Source organism: Taeniopygia guttata, chromosome 5 (genome assembly GCF_048771995.1).
Source record: "Taeniopygia guttata chromosome 5, bTaeGut7.mat, whole genome shotgun sequence".
Classification (NCBI taxonomy): domain Eukaryota; kingdom Metazoa; phylum Chordata; class Aves; order Passeriformes; family Estrildidae; genus Taeniopygia; species Taeniopygia guttata.
Genome location: NC_133030.1, coordinates 25,550,363 through 25,569,021, shown reverse-complemented (window position 1 = coordinate 25,569,021; position 18,659 = coordinate 25,550,363). Strand labels below are relative to the sequence as shown.

At 40.1% G+C, this 18,659-nt stretch overlaps 1 long non-coding RNA gene across 1 annotated transcript in view; it reads right to left on the bottom strand.

The window, feature by feature from the left end:
* The window catches only part of LOC140684276 (uncharacterized), a 195,389-nt gene that overhangs the window by 7,263 nt on the left and 169,467 nt on the right, over positions 1-18,659 (bottom strand). The window lies entirely within an intron of this gene.

The window sequence follows — 18,659 nt, the reverse complement described above, 5'->3', positions numbered from 1 at the left end:
GCTCAAAAAATGGACATTAGAAATGAAAGAGAAACAAGTCTTTATATGAAAATGCAGAGGTATTGTAGTGCAGGATGGAATTGAGCCAGTTCCTGAAATAATAACTGGATTGACTTTTTTTTTAAGAGAAGTTATAAGACTATACTTGAAGGCATATACTACTAGGTCTGTACAGTGTCAGAGTATTTTTTTTTTTTTTTTTTTTTTGTGGAGGTGGAAGTCCATTTGGGTCAAAACCATATGCTCAATTGGGTCTCCCATGCTATCTTTACTGTTATAATTTTCTCTAGGTCCAGAAACCATTCTCTCTGAGCTCTGTTAGCTGTGACAGAAGATGAGGCTGGTGTGGGGTCAGACAGTTCGGTACGAGCAGTGCACTGACCAAGCTACACAATGGGAAAGCCAAGGGGGTGCTGGAGGCTTAAGGATTGCTGGAAAGGCATAAAAATGGCTTCTGCTTATTCCAAATAAAAGGCATGAAGTGGGAGGAGAAAAAGTCTGAGGTGGGAGATGAGTTGATATTTTTATCAAAGGGGAACTATTGGAACTTTTGCCTAGATTAGTTATAATTCTGGACATTAGGATTGCTCATGTATTTACAGGGATTGGTGGCATCTGTACCCAGGCAACATCTTTCCCTTTGCTATTACAAAAAGGGCGCTCCTCTGGGAGACAGGAATGGAGGAAATGCTTCTATTATAAAATAAGAGCTGTGGAGATTACAGGATGGGTGATCCAGGGATAACCAAAGATATAAAATGATGTAATTGCTGTCTGTTAAAAAAAACCAAACCAAACCTATATTTTTCATAATGCAGGGGTTTTTCATCTTGACCTATGAACGTACAGCAGTGCAAAGGTCATTAAAAGGTTGCATCTTTTAATTTTTGGAAGGCAATATCTGCAGACCATGATGTGTTGGTGGGCAGGTAGAGAGATTTAGTCTGCATAACAAACTTGGGAGACATAGATACATCCTTTGGGATGTTTCGTCTGTGTGCCAAGGAGCACTCCCTCCTGTAGCACACAGTGTGACTGGTGGTTTTAGTTATGGTTTCAAGGTCACACCCTAATTTATGGGGTTGATTGCAAGATTATTCTGCCATTATTGTACCAGCAGCACATTGGTATGGTAGAGATTTCTTCTACATTATAAAAAGAGAATAATTGCCTATATTTCCACACGGATCTATTCTAAACCTAATAGTAAACTCACAATGGCAAAAAAGGTAATAACATAAATACCCTGAAGAATCTTGTTCCCATTAAACTTCGGAGAGAGATGGATTTGCCTTTCAAAGGATTTTATTGGTTAAATGTAATCACACAAAATAGTCCAGTTCTCACAAATTTTTAGAAGATGGTACTATGAACTGTAAAAGGAATGTATTAATCTTTAACAGTTTTTACATTAAAGACTGTCATTTTCTGTTAGAAAGAAGCATTTTTATTAGTTGTCTGAAAGCAGTGGAACAGTACATTTTTACTTTTGGTTTAATTTTTGGGAAATGCATATTTGAAAAAAAAAAAGGGTGGGGGCTATTAAGAACACAGATGTATACACTAAGAGTTGTGATAGGCGATCGCATGGGAACTTAAGTGATTCTGACAGCTTTTGTGTTTTAATGGTATTCTTGTTTGAGAAGATCCTGGATAAGAACTTGCACTTCTTGCACCTGCCTATTTTGTGTGAAGCAAAGAGTTCAACAGTTCAGGTATTCCTGAATGCAGTTTGCTTAGATTTCCATCATGGAGAGAGAGCTGCGCTTGATCATGGTGACAGCAGAGGCTCTCAACACCGCTGTGCCAGGCATCATTTCAGAAGGTGGCATGTGGCTGTTGTAGAGAAAAGGAAAGGAAGACAGCAGAGATTAAAATGGTTTTTAGGCATTTTTGAGGATGTTTTGCAAGGCACTACAAAAAGTTTAAATATCAGCAGTGATCCACATATTCGTTTGGAAACCATTACTTCAGAGATGATCACAAGGGCTCATGAGTCAGGGATTGTCATCCACATCTTCTGCCCGTGTGTGCAGTGAGGACTCCAGTCCCTTTTTAGAAAGACAGAGAGCAGAAATTGTGTATATGTCTGACTGCCGGTGCAACTTCGGGACTGACAGGAATGGTTTCTATTTTTCCTTCCCCATATGGGCTTTCAGAGGAGCAGTGAAGAAAAGCAGTTATTTCTGTTTCCTATGCTTCAATTTTCTTTGTACAGAGAAAAACAATAAAATAGAAAAAAAATTGAATTAGGAAAAGCAAGGAAAGCTGAATAACAAGGAAAGTCAATTATCAGTTGATGACCCTGAATATTGAAATATATGTTCATCCCTAAAAGACACAATTTGTGGTGGCTCCCCCACACTTTACCCTTAGCAAGTGTGAGAGATTGCTTGTCTTTAACAAGATTTCTTTAATCCTATCTGCAGGAACTCTTCAACACCATGTCTGCCCATCCCTAAACTATAAATTCAACTCCCAAATTCAAATCTGTCCTCTTCTGCACCTTTTCAGTCATGTTACTTTTTTATCAGTGTTAGTTGTAATTTTTCTCTTCTCTGGCCTTGTTGTGCAGAGTGATGTCTGCGTTTTCTATTTCTGGCATAAATTGTGCAGATGAAAGGCTCACAGGATGTGTTCCCACCACTCATCCAAGTGGAGAGGTCAGGCTTGAGATAGAGCTGCCCTGATCTTCTGCACCTCTCTGCTTTCCTGCAGCCCTTGCTCCTGGGAGAACAACGTCACTCCAAAGAAGAGCTCTTTTCCCCCATTTGCAAAGGACACTTACCAGAAGGGTCTTTCCAAGGGAAAACTGGAATTATTGGGAAGACTGGAGAACTGCTCAGCCAGCTGCAACCATGGTGGTGTGACTCAGAGCAGCACAGGCAATGCTGTAATGAGCAAGATGCTGCCAACTGTTACTTCATCTGCTTTGAGAGTTTGGGAGTAAAGAAATGAGGAAAAGGAAGGAAAGTGCAGTCAAAGGCACTTAAATATCATTAGAGTTATGTAAATCAGGCAAGTTAAAAAGACAGAACCTAAGTGTTATTTCCCTCCAGGGGAGTTCTGGGGATAACTAAAAGGGGGGAGCAATGTCTTAAAGAAAGATGAATTGACAATTTTTCTACATGAGATTTTTTTGAGTAGACAGAAAATAACCTTATATTGATGCCTAATTTTACAAGACTGATAAGTATAAATACAGAATTTAATCCTTTAAGAATAGTATTTATCAAAAGGTTCATACCTGGCTTTAACATTTTAACAGCATGAAACTTAAATAATAATTACATTTTTTGGTTACTCTCCCAAACTGATTAAGATAGTTTATATTTGATTGTACATTACTCAAATTATTTTGGGTTGTACATAAGAAATTCAAAGCTCTGGGCAGATAGTAAAAACATAGCTATTAAAGACCATGACAGATATGTATTTGCATGGTCAAGAGCCATTACAACTGTAACTTTAACTATTGAAAAGATATTCCCTACAAATAGATGTGTTAGTGAGGATAATGTTCAGCAGGAGTGCAGGAAGCTGGAGCAAAGCATCCTGCTCTGCACAGCTCTGCTGTAACAGGCGTGTGTGACTGATGAGAGCCATCAGTTCTGCTCTGTGGTTGCCCTTCAAGGCAGTTTGGATCAGGTCAAGATGGGGCGACTCTATTTATAATTGCATGTCTCTAAATGTCCCAGATCTTTGCAGAGAGGTTCAAAATTAGGAGGACTTGAGTTGTGATGAGTTTTCACTAGGAAAGTGTGGACAGATTACTAAAGAATTCTCTTGTCTGTGTGGCAAAGGACACACAGTAGCACTTGTGAAACTAGATTGGTATTTCTACATTACACATTTTGGCTTATTCCACTTCCTGTTCATTTTATGAATAAACAAAACTCTTATCTGAGTTACAGTGCTAAGGATGGGTATATTAACATGTGAGGACATGAATTTCAGCATGTAGCCAGTTTACTAGAGCAATGCCACCTGCAAAGAGAGAGATTCACTGTAATCAGAGCGCTCTGCAGTGGGAAGAGAAGGAGCAGATGAAGAGGCGGGGAGTTGCCGTAAGAGCTGAGGAACATCCAGCCAGGAGCAGTGCTGAATTTTATGGAGAATATGAGCATGCACAAAGGATTCAACAGCTAACAGAACACAGACAAAGCCTGGGCCCAGTACACAAAGCGTTTTTGCTTGGAACTGCCAGTACATCTGCACTGCAAAATACTGGCCCACAGAAATAACTAAGAAAGCTGACTGTGGCTGCAGAGAATTCTGCCTGGGATTGCTTTGCTTCTCAGGAGCATTTTGCAGAGTGTCTTGTGCACCTAAGCCACCTAACATAAATCTTCACCTTACATTCTCCGGGGTGTTGCGGTTATATCCTGATTCACAAAGCAAAGAGGTCAATGAAGAGACTGATGAAGGTTTGACAGCTGAAAAATCTGAGCATTTGTTAGATGGGGCTTTAGCATAATTTATGGGCACATCCCTGGCTCTTCAAATCAAAGTAAAATGAGGGATGCAGAAGCAATTCATAATAAAGAGGACTGCTTGATAGTAAATGAGGTTGTCTAAATAGCAGCAAGTGAGACTGTAGTCACAGCAGTTCCTGAGAGAGGAGTCTTTTTGGAAGCTGCTCTTTGGTTGTATTTTAGCAGTTAGTTCACCTGAATAGTGAATGGCATCTCCAGTGCAGCTCATGTGAAAGGGGAAGAACAAGAGCTTGGGGGCATGCAAACCTACTTGCTGTTTTGGAAGCAAAATTTTCTCCTCCACTGCTGCCACTGGGCCTGCTCAAAGTTTCTCAACTTTCTTTGCAGGAAGAGAATAATCAAGGAAGAGAATAATAATATCCTGAAAGACTTAAATGTGTGAAATCTCTTGAAATACCCAAATTTACTACATATGAAGAAAAAATGCCGGAATGCTGAGAGTTTTAATGACCTTTGAAATTATTTTTTGCTTTGTGTCATGCCATGGATATTGTGTACACCCCATAGTATCCTTGAGAATCTTCTGCTCTGGGGACAGCAGTAATGTGACAGCAGTAATGTGACAGGATTAGCCTGTCTGCTTTTCCCACTGACTCTGAGGGGACACTGCTTGAGAACACATATTAAACTCCAGGTATTTCAACACAAGTGGCTGGTCTTGGTTTTTTGTGAAGTTGCATGAGGCTCTCACATCTGCTTGACTCAGCAGGAGGACAAAATCCATGCTAGGGAGAAATGTGTGACACTGCATAGAGGAGGCAGAAGATACTGTGTTTCAAGGACAGAGAAACAGACTCCAAAGAAAAACTGCTGTGTGTCAGCCTTACAGTAAGAGGCTGCTCTGATGATGTTACAGCAAGACTCTACTTTCCAAAAGTGTCTGACAGATGTGAGGCATAGGAAACTGCACAGGTACCTGCTAATTGGACCACTCCACTTGAGAGGCTTTTGAAATGAGTCATAGGTGTAACCAAGTTGCAGGTTCATAACACTGTTTTATTCATAAGTCTTAGCTGAGAGATACATCAGTGAGTTGTGCTGTTAGATGTACAGGAGGAAAAATAAGCAATGGGCTACACTTTTTAGAAACCTGAGAGTTGTGCTGAAAAGATCCAAAATGGTTCCCAGATCAGCAGAACAACACCTGCAGAGCTGCAGGCTGCAGAGGTCAGCAGTGGTGAGGAGACCTCAGACAGACAAGGAATGGCTAACTTAGTCAGTCTGGACTCAGCAAAAGTTAGGAAATAAGAGCAGCTGCTGCTCACAGAATCAAAGTGTGATAAGAGGCAAGGACGTCCATCTGATGGTGAGTTCAGGACTCAGCCAGGTCTCACAGAGCCTGACACACAGTGGGGGAGGAATCATGTGGCTCGAACCAGCAGCAGGAGCCATCCCAGAGCTCAGTGATGTCTCTGTTTCTCTGCTGGGGACCCAGTGTGGCTCACCGTGCTCTCAGCACAGTGCAGGACCTGCTGAATTCCTGCAGGCTTTGTAAATGGACCTTTTCTGTCTGAAAAGGGAGTAGGACGCTTTCAAAACCAAGGAGGGGATACTTTATACTATTCTACCTTAATGGTTGTGCTCCTGCTTTGCAGTGCTGTCTTACAAACTCCTCCAGGTGAGGAGCTTGGGAAATGCTCATGTCCTCTGTGATTCAAAAAGCCCTGGATCACAGGGCTGCTTCCCACAGGACAGCAACAAATGCTGGGCTGAGGTGCACAGGTCTGATTTCCTGTTCCCAGGTGCTACAGATGATCAGCCTCTGCACAGTTTGTGTAAAACTGCTTGTGTTACCCTTCTCCAGGTGATTTCAATGGCCTCTCTGCTGAAATAGAAAGGTTTATCCAGAGTGGGGAATCTGAATGTATGCCACAATCTCAGGAAAAGGAGCAGGTCAGTCACCACGCAGAGGTGCTGTACCTCCTTTAAACTCACTGACCTTGGCTGTATTCTCATAAGATGAAACTGCCTACAAGTGTAGGGACTTTCCCTTTGAAAGCCATGAATAATTGTGGAGAGTTGGTCCCTAAAAAACTATGCTTTATCTCCATTTCCACTTTTATTTAAGTGGCCTACACTTAATGAGGCCTCAGAGACTTTTGTACAATTCTTATTGGTACTTGAGGACCTAAAACTAGTCCTGACTATGTGTTGCCAATTTTATGCTGTGGTGTTCAGTCACCTTTTTAAGTTTCCTTGCTGAGAATAACCATCAGTTCCTTGATTTTTCTTTGAATATTTTTTATCTGTCATCTTTGCAGCACTCTGTAAGAACACTGACCTCATGGCACTGCTTTCCTGTCCAGCTCAAGTTGGACTATGCAATTTGCATAAGGCAAGTAAAGACCACTACATGCTCTGTTTAGAAATATTGGTTAGAAAGCAGAACAGTATAACATAGGAAGAGGCTGCAGATCAAAACATGTATCCCACAAAAATCATTAAAAGCAAAAGCAATATATATGTGAATTGCAAGAAACTCTCCTCTAGGGACCCTGGAAACACAAATGCACAAATACTCTCAGATCAATATCAGGAAAGCAAATACATAACACATCTCTTGTGGAGAGAGGGAGAAGACAGATCTAAGGTGCACAATACATCTGGAGCAGGGGGTGAGGAGGGTTTTAGTCAACCTTCAGGTGCAAAGAATAAAGCCGCTTTTCCCAGCAGGTGACCAGTTACCCATAAACCAAGTGAAAACGAGAGCCTGCCTTCTCTAGCCTCTAATGGGGACCTCACATTGTCTACACCTGCTTCTCCTACACCTTATGTGCATTTCTCTGCCTTCTTCGGTTCCAGACATGGGTGATCCTGAGCCCTATTAGCAGGATGAAGTTAAACACCTGACCTGGTCATGCAGCAGCTGTAACTAAAGGAAGTGCTGGACAGTGTTTGAAGTATGGTATTTGTTTACTGTTGATATGCTCTGCAGGTAGGTACTGTGTCTGTCAGCATGTTCTTTTAATTTAAGTTTCTTTTCTCTTGATCCTGTGAGTGCCTCGAGGTGCTCTGTCTCCTGGGACAGGCACTTGCATAGTGATGTTACTAAAGTAGGGGTGAATTCTGAATTCTTTTCTCTCCTTTAGATGGTAAGAATTTGCTTATGTGGTGTGGCTGTTTTGCACAGGTGCTGTGATGCATAATCCTGTTTTAAGTGAATATCTTGTGTCTGCTTTGCATTATAGGAGGCACTAAGCCATTGAATTTCTCTTTGGGCAGACCTGATATGTCAGTCCTGGTGAACAGGCATTTCCGGTGTCATGTTGCATTTGTCTGACCTGGAATTCAAAGGCTTGTCTTTGAAGACAACTGTTTCTACCTTGGTCAAGGAGAAGTTTATATTTTGTATGAAAAAGATGCATATAAGAAGTCATAAGAGAACCAGAAATCCTGGCTCTGTTTAGGCTCAGCTGGTAATTAAATACTGCCTTCAACAAGGCCTGAGAGTGAACCTGATTCACTGCTTAATTACTCCAAAAGGCAAAGCTGAGGGTTTCAAGTCTATTTTTGCCTTTTTGTCCTTTCCTTTTATTTTCTTATTCCTCCTCCCACCTCCTTTTTCCATTTATTTCCTTAATAATGAAATTCTATCTGTATTTTCTTCTGCTTATTCCTACCCCTAATTTTAGGCACAGGCAAAATGGAATGTGGCTGATTAGTTGGCTCTATGCCAGTGTTAGACCTGGCAGCCAATTCCTGCTGCCAGGAGAGGTGCTGGGATATGGAGGCTGATAGCAATGTTTGGCTGAGGAAAAAAAAGGTAATGAAAAATCAATGGAAGAAAAATTTCTCCTTTGAAATGTTTAACTCTGTTTTTGATCCCACCTGGTAGCAATAATAACCTGGCCATATTTTCTCCTCTAGTGGTGTTTACATTGCTAAGAATACTCAAATCAACTCTGCTTATAGGCTTTTCTCCAATGACAAGACTAGTTTTACTGGAATTAAAGAAAAGCCTGACTCTTGTGATTTGAATGCCTGTTGGATCTGGTTACAGCTTGTTAGACACCTATGTCTTCATTTAGGCTCCCATCAAATAAAATACAGCCATGGGAATCCTCTTTGCAGGATTTTCCAATGTGTAAAGACATTTTTGGCAATTTTATATCTGAGTGTATCAATGCATCTCAATAGTTTTACTTTTGGGTTTATTTCTTAGCTTAATAGGGGCAAATGGGGACAAACTTTTAAGTGGTCCTCGGAGCCTTTGGATTTTGTTTAAAATACTTAGAAAGTTGAAATATAAATAAAAATGGTGTTACTTGCTTTTTATTAAATTTTAGGTTGTTCATATAAACTGAAATTGTTCATGCTTAGCCTGTAGGCTAGCTAATAGCTTCTGGGCCATATTCCAGACTTGTCTATCTTGTGCACTGCTATTCCTTTGGTCTTGTTAAACACATTTTGCCTTTGGTCATACTCATCTTAGTTGGTGCAGTGGTGAAAGGAATGAGTTTCTCTGAAGGGGGTTGGAAGAGATTGTAAAGACATTTGTTTAAAGATTTAGCAAGGGTCAATAGGAAGTGCATTTGTCTCCTGTTAAATTTATGATGAGTCTGCAGCATCAGTTAGTTGTATTATCTGACAACCATTGCTTGAACAGTCTGCTGTCTTCTGCTTTTATAAGTGATTCTTTCTTCAAAGTTTGTGTGCATTTGTGAACTGTAAAGCTCTCTAGCAACATTTATGCAAGTTTATTTTTTCTTCCCAGCAAATTTCAAAAGTTGTTCTTCAGCAGCAAAATGATTTTCACTTGCAGACTACTCACTGAACAAAGTTAACCTCTAAAAGCAATTCTGTTAGAGGTAGGAATATATTTTATAAGAAGAACCCCAAGTATAGAAAAACCAAAATTACTCAAAGGAAGCATAACAAATTGCTGGCATAACCAGAATTTTCATGTGTTGACATATTTTTTTTTTTAATTATGAGGTATCTCTTGCCCACTGGCAGCTTTCTCAAGTTGATGTGGCACTATGAAAATCAGCCTAGACTGAGTTTCTCAGCTGGTAAGTGCATTTCAAAAGCTAGGCTTATCCAAATGTTTTTGCTTGGTGTTAAATCAGCTGCAGCTATCCTGGACCAGTTCCCTAAGGATTTATTCATTTTATGTTGCTTTTGCAGTTCTTCCTTTTATAACTGTGTAGCTACCACTGCCCAAATGAGCTAGTTTAACTCTGCATTGGGTTGTATTATAGGCAGTCTAAACCTTTCTGAGCAGAAGAATGCTTATTTGGTTTTTTGGGAACTCTGTTCACTGGAGTAGCAAGCTGCCTGTGGGATTAGAAGTCTGCCTATCTCTGCAATCCTGTTGCTGAGTGTTGGCCCCTGTGATTTGTGTAGTTATGAAAAACTGCTTGCAAGTGTTTACATTAGAGATGTCATCTTCATCTCTGTGTGTAAATATGTTGCTGTTCCTATTATTTCCCCAAACTGTTGATTGTTAATCTGTCATTTTCAATGATCACACCCACTGAACTCCAGTATGCAATAAATTACCTTCTAATCAAAATGGATTCATTTGCCAAATGTTGCAGGAAGCAACCTGGCAGAAATTTATATTCAGCTGATAAGAAATGTCAGAGCCAAATATTCGTATGTTAATTATGGGACCAACAATGCTTGCATCCACAGAATTCCCTCAATCAAAGACAAAAAGGATTGTTCTGGGCTGATCATATCAGCCCATTTCCACAGTTTATTACAGGATTCCTTTGCCCTTCACTCAATGACTTCCCAGTGCTTGTCCAGCTTAATTTTAAAGGAATCAGTCAGGGAAGATTTCACCATCTCTTTCTACTCTTGCAATGCTTTCTTCTGATGTTTATATTGCATTCTATTTTCTTTAATTTAATTCACATTGATATAAAAATAAGAGTGTTCAATGAGTCTCATAATTAAATACTGTGTAAATTTAAAACTTAACTGATGCACTCTGTAGTTTTTTGATCCGTTTTGTTCTGTTTTTTAATTCGAATGTGTGCTATCAAATATAAACTGCTGAATTTGAACCTAATGTTACCCCTAAAAGACTCTGGCTGCTGTTGTTGTTTAACAGGATCTAAATACCTGACTTAGACAAAAGCAAAGACAAAGTGACAAAGTATTTCAGTGTAACACTGTGTATTGAAAAGGGCTGTGCCAAAGAGTAGTATGATTATTATTGCTATTGCCTTGGCCACACGGATATTTCTACCAAAGTGATATATAGATAATCTAGCAATGCTCAAGAGCTCAATCAGCACTTCACTACCTCCTTCATGGCTAAATTGGGCCATGTCCCCTGATAATTGTGCATGTTTCTGTGTATTTGTCCAGTAAACAGAACCAGATTACCACTTTAAATTTATATTGCTATTTATCAAGAGTTAAACTGAAGGAACCTGTGCAGCTTTCTTCTGTATGAGCTTTTCAGGGGCGTGTGTGTTACACACTGAAGTACAGCACTGTCAATTTATGCAATGGAATTGTTGTCAGTTCAGATCATCTTTCCATACAGTTCACTGTAAACTTAGTTGAACAAATGAGTGCATGCAGTCTGAGGGGATGGGAATTATGTATCATCAAAGCCATGAGTGAACTGTTGTGATGCTGTTGATTTTTTTAAAGGCTTGAAAAGACACTTTAGTTGTTGTATTGCATGTTATTGTAAGAACTGAAAGAAACCTGAAAAAAATTCTATTTAATGCTATTAAAAATGACATTTAGGTGACAAGAGTCTGGAAAATCTTTTTTTTTACCTTTCCGTTTACTCAGACCTAATTGCTTTCTCAAATATGCTTCCTTGTGTAGCTCTTGCCCTCTACTGGAGTAAAGGAAACACAAGCCTGTGTGTTACCACAGCAGGATTTGAAAATGGTGTGCTTAGTTTTGCCCTTCCTTAATGGGTGAAATAAGTTTTAATTAAAGTTTGTGTTCATTTTGGTCTAGAAAGCACAAAATATGCACAACTACTATATGCATGATTTCTCTCTGCTGGCTGGAGGTCAGTTGTTTGCTCTTTGGTACAACCTTAACAGCTGTGCCCTGTGTTGGAAAACATTAGATGATTCTGGTGGTTGGAGCCTGTGGGATACTTGAACAAGAAGTCCTGTATGAACACCCTTAGGTGGTGATGATCATTCCTGAGTTCTGTAGTTCCCATTCATAGGAGCTTTTGAAACTGTGTGCTGGCTCCCTAACTAGCAGCATCTCCTCTCTGTTTTATTAGAACCAGAAGGAATCCCTGCTCTGTGTGTGCCTGACAAGGTCTGCAAACCGTGAAATGAGAGATGGGCAGAGTGGCTGCTCCAGCCTTTAGAAGATATAGATCCTTGCTCTTAATTAATTGGAAATAACATCTCAAATTATTGGTTAAAAGAATAATTGTGCTCCTGTCTGGTTTTGTTGTTATTATCTGTAACCCCCACATCTCACCCCAAATCCTACAGTGATAGGGGCTTTAGCACTTGCAGTTCAGCCTTGCTTTGTCTGGAGAGAGAAGCCCAGTAGAGAGCTAAATGTACCATTCCTTGTTTTTTAACTTCTGTAGGGTGCCCATTTAGGACAAAACTATGGACATTTGTAATGTAGCCCATTTCTGGCAATGGTGTTGGGGTGCCTCTGTAATGCTGCCTCTGGAGCAGCAACATGTCTTGAGCTTGTTACTGCTGTGGTTGTCATTGTTTCTGTCACAGTATTGCTGACAACTGGCTTCACTGTTGAACCCTCAGCCTATTTTCAGCTCTAGCCAGCTCTGCTAGGTAACTAACTCCCTCATTAGGAAATGTACTCCTGTCCTACACAACTTCTCTCTCCTTCATCTTTCTTTCATTCTGTCTCTCTCTCCCCCACCCCTGCCCCATTTTCACTTGTCCCTTTTGCTTGCTGGGCTTTGCAAAGATTCTTCCATAAATGAATGCAGGGTTAGTTCCATTCCTTATCAGAAAAATCTGCAGTCCCAGCTCTCCTTTTGGTGTGTCAGAGATTTAAACACACTTGTTTTCATTTGCATCTGGTTTCTGAGGCAAACTTTTCATCTCCCTGTCTTAAATGATCTGCGTTTTCAAACATGGAGAATTTTAGCCTTAGCCCTTTCAGAAATTACTCTCTCAAATCCTTCTGTGGAGAAGGAGGGGGAGAAGAAATCAATAACTTTACTGGGAAGGAGGTCTGGAAATCACTGTGTAGAATCTTGCAAAATTCTATAAACCACTGAGAATTGCCAAGACAATTCTCTGGGCATCATCTGTGCTCCTTGGTAAAGAACAGGCCACAGAAGAGGCCAGGTTACCCTTCAAGTAAATTATCCTGGAGTTGGGAAACAGATGAATTTCTCTCTCTTCCACCAGAATGAGAAATTTTCCAGTCAGAGAAGGGCAGGAACAGTATATGGGATGCATGGTAACAGTAGCAGGAACATGCAGCTAGCTAATTAATGTTAAGTAGCTCAGATATGCAGCCTAATATTAATATTACTAATACTAATATTGTTAAGGTTGCATGGCCAAGCCTGTCTCAAGTATTTCCAGCATGAAGCATGGTCGTGCAGCCTTAATTCACCTGTAGGCATGTATCCTTCACAATGTAATCCCTAATTGCATTTCTCATTCTGCTTCACCAGTACGGCATCGCATCAGCCTCTGCACAGCACAACAAAGGGATGAGGTAGGAGCTACTGCAGGCAAACAAAGTGTACAGAGAAAAGATCTCAGGACCTGTACTGCTTAATACCTTCAGAATGACACAGATAGTGGGACTGAGTGCAGCAATGACAGACCTGCAGATGACACCAAGCTGAGTGGTGGGGTTGACACATCTGAGGGATGGGATGCCATCCAGAGGGAGTGGACAATCAAGAAGTGGGACCACAGGAACCTTATTCAGGTTCACCAAGATTCAACAGGTTCAACGATGCCAAGTGCATGATGCTGAACCTGAGTCAGGGAAAGCCCTGGTATCAATACAAGCTGAGGGTTGAAGGGATGGAAAGCAGCCTTGCCAAGAGGACTTTGGTGGTACTGGTGGGTGAAAAGCTGGGCATGAGCTGGCAGTGTGCACTAACAACCCAGAAAGCCAATTGTAACCTGGCTGTACCTAAAGAAGCCAGCTGCTGGACTGCAAGTCAAGGGAGCCGATTCTCCTCCTCTCCTTTGCCCTTCAGACTCCATCTGGAGTACTGCAACCAGCTGTGGGCTCTCCAGCATAGGAAGGATGAGGACTTGAGTGAGTCTAGAGGAGGACCAGGAAGGTGATCTGAAGGCTGGAACACCTCTCCTGTGAAGACAGGCTGGGAGGCTTGGGATTGTTCAGCCTGGAGAAGTGAAGACTGCAGGGAGATCTTTCAGTAGCTAAAGGGAGCCTACAAAAATGAATAGTGACAAAAGTTTAGCATTATGCATTATAACAAGGGGTAAATGTTTTAAACTAATAGAAATAAAGAGAGAAAAGACCTTTAAGTGTGCCTTTCAACCCAAATAATTCTGTGATTTCATAGTTTAAAAACTGTCCCGGACAACGCCATTCAACTACTGCTTCTGTGTTATACAAAGCCTTTCCTTTCAGTTATGCTTTATGAGAGGTGGTTAATATTTTTGTGTGTTTTTCACCTAGAAGTTGACTCCCAGAAGCAGTGACTATATAGAGATGTAGCTGGAATCAATAGACAGAAAAAGGGAAAGAAAATGAAAAAGTTGGCTTGTATCACATGGTAGACTCAACTATACATTTATGAGTCTTAGAGATGTTTGACTAACTTTTTCTTAAAACCTGGGGTGACAAATCCTCCCAGAAAGGAGCTTCAGTATGCTATTGCAGTGTATATTTAAAAAAAAAAAAATCCAAGTATTTTATCTTGAATATTCATCTTGCAGTCATGGAAAGGACAAGAAAAACAGGTTTAAGAGGACATTGAGATCATACTATTGTAGGTATTCTGGTGGGGTTTGGTTTATCTTTTAGTAGCAGCCTTTTTTATATTTGGAGATTTTTGGCTTCCCTCAGCCTTTTAAGGCTGTATGGTGCTTATCTCTCTAAACTTCTTGTAGGTGATGTGGTTTAGCTTTCTATCATTTTCATTTATCTCACTTATATGTTCTTTACCTGAATTTTATTACTCTAGAAATGTCTTCCACCAAATTAAATATTCCTAATGAGGTCTTATCAATGCCAAGTGCAATGGAAAAGTAGCTTCATGTGTTACTTCTTTACATCTATCACTTCTTTACAGTGATACAGGAGAGCAGCAATTTGCATTGGTATCTCATCTTGGATTTTAATAGGAACCGAACAGCTGTTCCACTGGTGGTGTTTTCAGAAATGGATGGAACAGTATGACTGAAAACTTCCAAAATAATTCAGCTTGAGGGGAAAAAGTGCTTCAAGCCAAGTGGTTGGATTCTGTTGATTGTAGGCAAAAGGAAGGCTCAGATAATCTTGAAATAAATTAACCTCAACTTTACCTGCAATAAATTTACCTGTCATAGGTGTCTCTGCAGACCTTCAGGCAGATTTTCCTTGCCACCTCAGGGAAACTTAAAATATCTCTATTGAATGAGTGGTCAGAAAGTAAGTACAATGCCATCAACTTAATCAGCCACTGACTTTAATGGAATAGATTTAGTATTCAGAGAAAAATAATTTGCCTAGGGAATTGTCATTGTCATGTCTTGCACTATAGGATGTAGATGTGTTTTGGTTTTTTCTTTTGAGAATTCCAATGTAAGCTGACTAAATCAAAGTTCTCCTCACAGTGGATTGAATGCTGATGAAGATATAATTTAGCATGTTACAGCTGCTTGCAACATAGTGAAGTTATGATGTGTGCCTCTTTCATGTATAAATAGTATTCTTTGCTAGAAAATAAATCTTCAGTATTGGTTGGTTGATATAAACACATCAAATATTGTATCTATTATCTGCTTCCTATAATATGAAAAGCATTAGACTCCTAGTCAACCCCTGGTTGAGAGGCTCAGTAATTCTAATGAATATGTGAAATAAAAAGCAATGACTTCTGTCAGCTCTTTCCAACAGGTTTTTGGGTTTGTGTTGACAGGCTGTGCAGGGGTGCACTGTGGTTCTTAGGCCCTCATCAAGAATTTGCAAGAATCCTTGTAATACTTTATCCTGTGGTTAAAACCTTTTGCTGTTTAAGTCTTGGTGTCTGCTTCCAAGTGATTATTTACTCAAAGCTGGCATAAGAAATGGACTTACGTAAAATGTTATCCAGAAATTCTGGTGTCCAGTTTGTATTAAACCCCATCAAGTAAAACAGTGCATTTGTTCAGGGTTCTGGATAGTTTGTTGTGGTGGTCAGGCACTGTCAAGCCTTGGCACTGTCAGACTCATTAACAAGATTGCTCTAAGCTGCTAGAGAAACTGTTGCATTAATTGTCATCATCAATGTCAAGAGGAATAAGGTCTGAGCTTTGAAAATGGTGGCAAGGGAAAATGAAGGACATAGTCTTAAAGGTATCTTACTGCTTCATTCAGAGCAGCAATTACCTTCCTCAGACCCAGATGCAAGACACACTGGATACAAATAAAATAAACATTTCCTATGATAAATATGTTAGACTTCGCAGTGATGCTTCTGACATCCAGAAACATGAACATCATAGAACCAGATGCAATTAAAGTGGAAGGCTGAGCTGATCCCTACATATGCAAACACTCCCAAGTGCTTCTTTGGGAGATCAGATCTGTGTCCACTTCTAGGGAATTTTGCAAATCTTGGGTAGAACACTTCTTACAGAATGTAGCCTGAGTCTTGATAGGTAAATGGAACATTTTCCTTCTTCATTAAATTATCTGTTATCCACATTTAGTTGCTGTCATTGATGTGACTGAGCTGAATCCAATTACCGTGGTTCTAAGTAATCCTTTATTAACTAATTAAGATGGTGAACTTCTAAAATAGCTTCAGTATAATCCCAACAGAGAGGGAAGCCATGCTAAAACTCTTACTTTTGTAAGTGAATTGCTGTCACCTATTATTCTTTTGTACTCTCTCACATCCTTGGAGCAACGGGAGTCCCTCAGTTTTGAAGGGGACTGCAAGCACACAGTTTGTTGACAAAGGAGGATTTTATTTTGTAACAGACATTGACATTTCTCTCTTGCCTCTTCCTGGGAAACTGCTAACTCAGATCATACTCAGTTGCCTGCATGCCCTAGCCATGGTTCTGCCTGAAAACTCTTGAGGATAATAGCTTAGCTGTGGATACCCTTCCAGTATGCATGGCCCAATTGAGGAAATGCTGTAGTGAGGAGCATAAACCTCTCAACAGTGTCTGTATTTATTTGGCAAAAGCATACAATGCTTTCACTTGATCTATTTTCTGAGATTTGGTGTGAATTAGATTGTTCTGATATTCGTTTTTAGCTCATTCTGTTAGTGATGGGAGAGATCCTGTGCAATAGAAAATTTTTCTTCAGTGGAGTTTAATCTTTCTTCTGTGGAACTCTTATGAAAGATGGAGTTGAGCAGGGTTGTAGATCCATATCTACTCAACTTCTCATTTCAGTACTGTGGATCTTGACTTTAGCATGTGATATAATGAGGCTAATTTATTCAAACCTGAGTTTTGTGAAACTAGTCAGCAGCAGATCTATAGAATTTCACTGCTTTATAAGATCATCTAAACACTTTTACTTTGCAAAGAGGATCTAAAGACAAGGACATATTTTGCCTTTCTCAGAGCCATCTCTCTGTTGCAGTTACAGATTGAAAAGTACACTATTCTTGATATTTTTCTCTCTTTTAATTGATGATTAAATACCTCGGTGTTCCTGGAAAACAAGTGTTTCTTGAAAGACGTTTGAAATTTTTCTTTTGCATGAAGGAGGAATACAATGCTCAGTACAGATCACCAATTTAAACCTTTGACTGTCTTCACTTTGCACAGGCTAGGCACAGCATGGAGATGCAAATTCCAGAATGCTTAAGTATTAGAAGACCTCTTTATGTCAACCTGCTTGTGGTGACAAACCACCTAAGTGACATGCAAGGACGCCTTTCAGCCCTCCCTAACTGCATGCCAGATCAATGATTGTGAGGAATAAGCTTTGAGACATGTGGAGACACATCTTTCCTTGTAGTAGTGTAGCTCTTGATGTGGAACATGTAGCTGACTTGGAGGTCAAGCAAGAAAAGATGTTCAGAGAGATTCTGTTGCCACTTCTCACTCATGTAAGAATCATATATTCAGCATATATTCAACTCTAACCATGCATGTTATGTGCAGGATTGTGAAATTAAATAAGGTCTATTACCACTTAAGAGAAATTAATTAATTATTAAAATGAAAGAGAACTAGAGGGAATTAACCAGGTTTTTCTGGGGGTGGGAAATTTTCTTTGATATTTCTGTATGACACAATGATTTGCTGCAGTCAGTGCCCTTCTGACTGAACTGAAATTAGCTGTTCCTGACAACATTTTAAATCAATGAACGTGCTCTATTAATGTGATGCATACCTGCACTCTTAAACATAATCTGCATTGCTCTGTGGTGTCTGTGAATTGATTGGGTAACTTGAGTCCAACTAGGGCTGCAGTGACTCCTGTGTTGCAAAAAACTCCTTAAAACCCAGACATCTCAAATCTAACACCCTGTGCTAAAGGACTGAACTGCCTATAGAAAGAACTTTTGTTCTCTTCTCCTCTTTTGCCCTCTCCAACAGGAGCACCAATGGGCATGTGAGAAGCCCTGTGTGTGGATGTTATGTAGTTGTGTAGCTCAGACTCCAAACAGAGGAGTGGAGTCTCTGAAGCCATTAATCTTTCCCTAGAGCTAAATTAATGATATATTTTATGTTTTGGAAATCACAGTGTAAACTAACAGGCTCGAGCAAAACTGAAGAGAAAAATATAAAAATAGAGAGGAGGCATTAGCAGGGCAAAGACTGAAAAACAGTCTAATCAGATTGAAGGAGACTTTGTATCCAGTGCTGCATGCAGTTAATAAGATACAGTTGTGTGCCTTGCTGCACTGGGACTTCATTGCACTGTGTGTGGGTTGCTATTGTATTTAAAAAATAGGGGAAGCGTGAGGAAAGGCAACAAGGATCTAATCTTTGAGAATGTGCCATAGAGGCCGCCCCTGGGGAGGACACCAGACCTACTCGGCTCTTTCTCAACTTTGTAGATCAGCGCAGCTCTGTTAAAGCGAAGAAAACC